The sequence below is a fragment of the Antechinus flavipes genome, chromosome 5, assembly GCF_016432865.1.
Source record: "Antechinus flavipes isolate AdamAnt ecotype Samford, QLD, Australia chromosome 5, AdamAnt_v2, whole genome shotgun sequence".
NCBI classification, from domain to species: Eukaryota; Metazoa; Chordata; class Mammalia; order Dasyuromorphia; family Dasyuridae; genus Antechinus; species Antechinus flavipes.
The window spans coordinates 27,560,940-27,569,017 of NC_067402.1; the positions used below are offsets into that span (position 1 = coordinate 27,560,940).

Sequence of the window (8,078 nt, forward strand, 5' to 3'; positions counted from 1 at the left end):
TTGGTCAATGGGCAAGTATTTGATAAACTTGGAAAGTGATTTCAGAAAATGAATAAACTTTCCCATTCAGCACAGTTCCTGGCCACTCAGTGTGTTTTCACCTTTTCTTTGCTAGATTTCCTTTTGATCCAACATTTTCATATTCAGCATCAAGGATATCTTGCTTTTGTCCCATTATTAGCTTAGACTCAAAGTCAAGGTACAGTTTTATAACTATAAATACATTGGAAACATTAATTTTATATTATCATATTATAATTATAAAATTAATATAATACTTTTCTTATTATTATATTAATTAATTAAACATTACACAATATTGATCGAGTATATGGTAAGGGAGAGAATTTTTCCACCATATCCAGCCTTAGGTAGGCCACAATATTGTAGAGGAACCACAAATTAAGACAAAGAGAACATTTGAAAGAAGGTAAGTAGGATGAGAGAGAAGAATATCAAAGAAAGTGACAGGGAATGTTTAGCCAAAAGAAGATTTGGGATCTTAGGGGAAGGAGAGATGAAGTCTCCCTAAATATCTGAAGGTTGTCATTTGGAAGAAGGACTGGACTCATTCTGCTTTAACCAAGAAGAGCCAAGGGTGGAAAGCAAAGAGAAGACAGATTTAGGTTTGACATAACAAAAAACTTCCTTACAAAGGGCCGCAGGGGTCACTGGGGTCCACTTCACAGGAAGTCTTCAAGCAGGATCTAGGCTACTCTCTGTCAGGGATATTTGTAGAAGGAAATTATTATTTATGGGCAAAGACCAGTTGGACTCGATGACCACTGAGCATCTAGGGCTCCATGTGAAATATATCAAGAACTGAATTCTTCCTATGGACTCATAGCTTTAGATTTTCAAATGGAAGATTAAAAAGAGATTCCTATGTCTTGAAATATAGAATTTCTACTTCTTTTGACTATTGAATTTCAATGAGCTCACGTAGAAATCTCCTGGGTTTTGTTGACATGGTTACATTGAAGTCACAAAGTCCCCATAACCAAGTAAATATACAAATGCACCATGCAGAAAGTGACCTGCATTGACAACTATAGTGAGCTGCCCATGGTTCAAGTCCCAAGACCAGCTACAGACGGAAGAGAGGAATGATCAGAAAACAAAAATAACCTTGGGTGAACTTGTCGCTCCTAATCAAAAGTTCACCCCACCCATATACTTTGCCTTTAATTTTGCACTGATTCACAACAATTCTAAGCCACCCTAACCATATTCCATACCAGTTATCTGAGTGCTTAAAAATGCTGTTTCTATATGACTAGATTGTAATTAAATGAACTTCCCTGGCAAAAAAACAAACTAAGCTGTTGAAGAATAATGATTATTTGAATTGACTTTTTTAGTGGCTCTACTTAATCTCTTTTATTTTTTCTGGAACTAAAACCAGACATAGTATTCTTAATTTGGCAAATGTGACAGCCCTATATCCCAGAATCTGTTGCTCCAATATGGAAGACAATTAGCATATTTCTTCAAGAGAATAACTTTTAACTGTGCCTTTTGTTGATTTACTGGTCCCTAGTTTTAAAGCGAATGGAATTCATTTCAAAGAACAGATAAAAGTTAGCCATTTGGAAAAGCAAATGTCATTTTGTTCTTAAAGTGATGATGGTAACTCATATACAAAATCAGTTTCATCATATATACATATATGTATATGTCATATACACACACGTACATACACACACACATTACCAGCTGTGTAACCTTCCACAAGTCACTTAATTGCTGGGTCTCTATTTGTTCATTTACAAAGTAAAAAATAATAAAACTTGAAATACAGTTCTTACTCCAAAAGACTTACTATGTGGATGAAATGAGAGGTCTGTTTAGCATTTTGTAAATCTTACAGCAATATGTAAATGCCACTTGCTACTGTTTTTATTCTTGTTACCAAAATAATAGCTATGAGAACATTATTTCTCTTTTTTGTCCTTTTTCAATTTAAAAACAATAATTATATTTCTTGTTTTCTCACACACACACATACACATACACATGATGGAACATTTGGTTTACTGCCCTGCCCACCTGTTTCACCTTCCCCTAGAACTATATATGTATTTGATACTAATTATCACTCACAACTAGATAATACAGTAAATAGAGCCCAGAACTTGGGAGTCAGGAAAATAAAGAGTTCAAATCCTCCCTCAGATACTTATGTGACTGTAGCTTCTATGGGCCTCAGTTTCCTTATCTGTATAACGGAAATATTAATAGTCTATTTTCAAGGCTGTTGTGAGGATCAAATAAGTTGATCCTTATTTGCAAACTTTAGGCCTATTATATAAATGCCAGTGATTTAATGTCTTTTTTGACCATCTGCCCATCTGTTTTTCTTATGGGTTCTTAACGTGAACTTGTATGTGTGTATAGATAGATATTTATATATACATGTGTGTATATACATACATATATACACAAATATATAACTATATGTACATATCTAAAATGATATTTCAATATAATTAGTTTCCTTTGTAATCCTTTTTTTAATTTTGGTTGCTGGGAAAGGATCCGTATGCTTCACTTTGACAGTAATACAAAAAAGGTTACTAGTTCTTCGTTTAGCTATAGTCCAGAATGAAGATATGATATCACTAATTGATATCATTTTCTCGCATTACTTTAACATGGGAACCTGTTTAAAAGGGGGAACTGTATTGATAAGTTTCTAGTTAATTCTTCCATTTTAGCAATAGTTGTTTTTTTTTTTTTTAATGGCCATATGATTTCAGATTCTAGGCCCCATCCCTGTGGTAAGAATACAATTTAAATTGGAATATCGAGTAACATTTTTATAAGCCATTTTCTGAGAATCCAATGAGGCAAATTCAACAAAGGCTTTAAGAACTTCTGCAGTCTAAAAGTTCTAAGATTTGGGAAAGCTGTGTTTTGTTTTTCAGACCAGACACAGGATTTTTCTATATTCAAAATGTCCTTGATTATAGAAATTTTATAGATTTAACTTACTATTATTTCATGGCCATTAAGTAAGTGAAAATTCTTTTCCTATTTGACCACAGGCTTTCTTGGGAACATATTTACCATGCCCTCCAAATAGCATGTCCTATATGTGTAGTATTTGTATCTTTATTGCTGTAAATGAATATGGCAATGAGAGTAGCATTATCTTCAGGGGTTGTCTATTAACATCATATGGATTTCCCTGGACCTTCATGATACGAACACATTTATAGAAAACTATTCATATAATAATCGATGCTTTGTCTGCGGGGTATGAAATAAAAAATTGAAAAACCTCCAAATAATTGAAGTTCTTGATTTCTGTGCAAATAATTTGTTGCCAATTACCCAGAGATTCTGGGTAATGTTATGTTGTATGTTTTGAGTCCTGAGACATAATTTTAAGGCCAAAGCATTGTGTATTAGATTAAAATATTCTGTTCTGCTGTTTATTATTGTTCATAAGTCATGAATTATTAAAATTCTTCTCGGAGTTTGTTTTTCCCCTTTGAATCAAAGCAACATATATAGCTTTTCATCTATTCTGTTAATTTTGGAGAATTTCTCCTTAATAACTTTAGACAACCCCTGATCCCTATGCCTCTTTTCCTCTGTCTTCCCACTAAATAAATCAAACATATGCTTTCATGTAGACAGAACTTCCTTTTCTTAGTAAATAAAGTTTGGAATTTGAAGTGATTTCATTGTTGTTGTTGGTTTGGTTGAATTTTTTTAAAGAGAAAATTGAAAAGAAAAGAGCTCCTTTCTAACCTTCTCTCCAATAAATTAGTGAGTGGGATGGTTGCCCATTCTCTAATCTACATTTTTAAAGAAACTATGTGAGAATGAGAGAAGATAAGATAAGGCTGCCTAAAGGAGATTGAATTTGCATTCTGATTATTTGCACAAGTGTTCTATTCCACAAAGTTTATGTATTTTCTTATGCCTAATGCAAGTATTACCTACTAGGATTTGAGGTTTTTTTTCCTTTTTTACCCCTTTCTCTCCAACAGATTTGTAAGCATCAAACCGTTTTTTCCTCCAAAAAGGCAAGTGGTATATACAATTTAGCTATTCATTTATGCAAACGACGGTAAACAGAATTATAAAGACAGATAATAAACAGCAAATGAGGTTATTTTGCTTTGCGCTTCATGTTGTCAGAGTTCTGAGCATAGTTTAGTGTTTTCTATTCATGACTTTATATTACCAAATTACTCCCTGATGATGTCTCAGATGTGCTTTTGTCTGCAAATGAGAAGGAATAAAATACCAAGACATTAACGTTAAATTACAATCGTTAATGGCGTAAATACGAAAATAATTACTGCATCATACCATCAATTGTTATGTGTTCATTACTGAAGTTCTTGTAAAGCCTTCATTCCCTCGTTACAATTATTTTTTTTTTCTCTTTATTTTTGTCTGGTTATTTTATAGCCTTGACAATACTTTAGCAACATTCAGCAGTTACACAACCCATTTACTCCTGTTTAAAGCTTCATTTAAACTTCATTCTCACTAATTTTTGTCTGGGTGGGTGTGAGTTTTACTTCTGTCTCCATGGCCAAAAGTTTGGCAGGGGTGGGCCCGGGCAAGATGAGTGTGTGAGATGAGATGATCTGTAACCTGCAATACACCCTGGAACACCACAGCATCCTTCCAAAATTCCTTGGCCCAAATAACCCATGTTCTTGCTCTTTGAGGATTCTCCTCCCAGTAGCTGCTGCTGTTTTAATAGTAACAGCTTTTACAAAGTAGCTTGCACTTCTACAACCAACCAGGCAGAATGCTTTTGTGATATTCTTCCTCTCTCTCTCTCTCTCTCTTTCTCTCTCTCTCTCTCTCTCTCTCTCCTCCCTCCCTCCCTCCCACCCTCCTTCCCTCCTCTCTCTCTCCTCCCTCCCTCTCGTTCTCCTTCCCTTTTTCCCTCCTTCTCTCCCCCTCTCTCTTCCTCTCCCTCCTTTCCTCCCTCTTTTCCTCTCTCCCCATCTCCTGTTTCCTCTCTTCTCTCCCATTTACCTCTTCTTCCTTTCTCCCTCCTCTCTCCCGTCCCCTTTCTCTCTTATCTTCTTTCCCCTATCTCTAACCCTCCTTCCCTCCTCTCTCTCTCTTTCTCTCTCTCTTCCTCTCTCTCTCTCTCTCTCTCTCTCCTCTCTCTCTCTCCCTCCCTCCCTCCCACCCTCCTTCCCTCCTCTCTCTCTCTTTCTCTCTCTCTTCCTCTCTCTCTCCCTCCCTCCCTCTCGTTCTCCTTCCCTTTTTCCCTCCTTCTCTCCCCCTCTCTCTCCTCCCTCCCTCTCGTTCTCCTTCCCTTTTTCCCTCCTTCTCTCCCCCTCTCTCTTCCTCTCTCTCTCTCTTCTCTCCCATTTACCTCTTCTTCCTTTCCCCCTCCTCTCTCCCGTCCCCTTTCTCTCTTATCTTCTTTCCCCTATCTCTAACCCTCCTTCCCTCCTTTCTCCTCACGCACCTCACCTCTCTATCCATCTTGCCCTCCTTTCTCCCTCCCTTCTTTCCTATTCTCCCCCTCTCTCTCCTCCCTTCTCCCCAGTCCCCTTCCCTCTGCGGATCTCGGTTCTTTTTCTCTCTTCTCCTTAGAATCTCCCCGTCCACTTTCTCCAAGTCCTTCTTCCCCCCACACCTTTCTATCCTTCCTTTTCTTACCTGCTCACTGATATCTCAGTCACACTGGCACCCACGGGTACTTTCCCTGCCTGCCTTCTGAGCCTTGACGCACTCATCCACCAAATATGACCAGACCAGAGCTCCCTCCAGAACCTGCCCTTCTTTTGTTTGTAAGCTCCCACCACCACCTTCCAAGCATCACTGAGGAGGGGGAGGGCGGAGGGGGTTGCCCTCCAAGACTCCTGAAAATGACCACAGAACTCCTCGGTTCTTCTCGCCGAAGAGAGCAACGTATCCATGAGCAGCATGCAGCCTCAACGCACCCATCTCTACCGAAGCCAGACGCGCAGACACACGGAGCCTGGGACTAAGGTTCCCCAGAGGCCTGAAGGATGCTCAGGGCGGCGGAAGCAGGGACGCACAGTCCCCGGCGCCCTTGGTCCAGCATCTCTCATTCGCTCTCAATGCTAACTCAGGAGATCTCGGCCAAACTTCTCTCTCGATCAGACCTAGAGCCACATCTTGGTAGGAATGAGCCATAAACACTGGGGAAGGGGGGGGGGGGACAGGAGAGAGCTGATAAAATTTAAAGCTAAAAGGGACCTTAAAAGTTATCAACTCCCAAACCAGGAGGAAACTGAGACCCAGAGAGGGGCAGTGTCTCAATCAAAATAGCACGAGGAGTAAGAATGTAAGCGCAGAGATTATTTAGTGCCCTGAAGGAATCTTTTTTTTTTTTTTTTTTAAATTTGGCTAGACTTGTGCTTAAGTGGTTTAAGGAGCCCCTTAAGAGGAAGCTCCTACTAAAGGGCACACAGTCAAGTGACTATTCCAGAGTCTCACAACCAGTACGTGTCAGATCCTGGACTACAAGGCAAGTCTTTCTGCCCCCTGACGCTTTCCATCTAACTCCGATAGCAGACGCCGCATAAAATGTTTGGGGAATTGGGCAGTCGTGAAAAGTGACAGAATAGGGCTCTTTCCGGCTTCGGACACGCCACAAAGTTTAATCCTCTCCCTGGGTCCTCCCGGCTCCCAGCCCTGGGATTCTCGCCATTCATTAGCCACCTCGATATCTCCATCCTTGGAGATTGGGAACCTCAGCGGCACCTCCGCAGCCAAAACCGATTTCTCTAAGCCCAGACCGGAGAGTCTCTCCTCCAGGGACCAGCTCCCCGACACCCGCTCCCCCGGGGCGCTTTGCTAATTTCTCCAACTCTGGGATCTGAGGAGTCTGTGCTCCCAGGTCTGTTCTCCAAGCCCCGGCTGCAAACTTTTGGTGGCCCGCCGGCCCCGGGCTGGGGGGGAAGGGGGGTGGTCAGTAGCCCTGGGGAGGTCCGGTAGGCAGGGGCTCACAGGTGCCACCAGCCCACCACGCAGAGGAGGCCGGGCGCAGCGGAACTTGACAGCCCCATCCATAACTGCCAGCCCACGCCCTCGGCCGCCCCGCTGGGAGGAGGAGAACAAAGCTGGGCGCCAAGGGGACCTTGGGCGACCGGGGCGGAGAGCTGTCCTGTGGTGACCCGGAGCCGGCCAGGGGCTCCCCCGTGCAGCCCCATCCGGGCCAGCCTCGCACTCCCCAATGCGTTACCTTTGGGCCGCCGGCCGGCTTGCCTCCGGAGCGCGCCCGCCAGCCCGGCCGCCTGCCTGCCCCGGCAGCTGCTGCTTGCTCGGGCCGCCGCGCTGCCTCTGCTGCTGCTGAGTGGAGCCAGCCGGAGCCTCCTCTCCCCGCCCCTTCGGTGCTCCAGCCCCGCCTCGTCCCGCCCCGCCCCGGACTGAGCGCGAGCAGCTCTGGGGAGGGGGTGGGGGTGGTCCTGCTTGTCTCTGCCACGCGCTCGGGGCCGCTCCGGCTGCTGCCGCTGCCTGCTGCCACCGCCCGACGCTGGCAGCTGTGCACCCGCTCCTGCGGCGTCCGTGGCAGGGGCAGTGCGGGGGGCTGCGGGCTACCTGCCCCCGAGCGAGTCCCGACTCTGCCCCCACCCCGGAGCCAACCGGAGCCTGGGCGCCGGGGAGCGGGGGCTGAGCTGCCCCGGCAATCCGGCCAGCTGGAGGGGACCGGTCAGCCGGCCCGCGCCCAAGGCAGGATTGCGCCCGGGCAGCCCCCCAAACGCATTACTGGAAGCCCCTCGGTGGCTGGGGCCGCCAAGTCGGCCGTGCCAGCCGAGGAGTCGCTCGGCCCAGGTTGGCTTGCAGCCTCCGCGGAGCCCCCCAGAAAATGCCACCGGCGCAGGGGCTCCATCCATCCTGCTCCATTGAGCAAGTCTTTAGAGATAAACGGGGTGGGGGGGAGGGGATGCTTGCGATCTGACAGCTCTAATGAGCTCCAGGAAGAATTATATAAACATTATTAAGTGTAATAAACACTTGTCGTTGGCATCAGGCAATCTCGTCTGGAGAAGGCTTGGGAAAAGCCAGGGCTGAGGTTGTATATTCCTAATGTCTTTTTAACTTTCTGCAGCCGCTCTAAT

At 44.1% G+C, this 8,078-nt stretch overlaps 1 protein-coding gene across 1 annotated transcript in view; it reads right to left on the reverse strand.

The window, feature by feature from the left end:
• The window catches only part of RARB (retinoic acid receptor beta), a 708,755-nt gene extending 701,465 nt beyond the window's left edge, over positions 1 to 7,290 (reverse strand). The window contains exon 1 of the mRNA XM_052001175.1: positions 7,202 to 7,290. The gene's annotated coding sequence lies outside the window, so the exon portion shown is untranslated. The remainder of the gene's footprint in view (positions 1 to 7,201) is intronic.
• Positions 7,291 to 8,078: the final 788 nt, after the last annotated feature.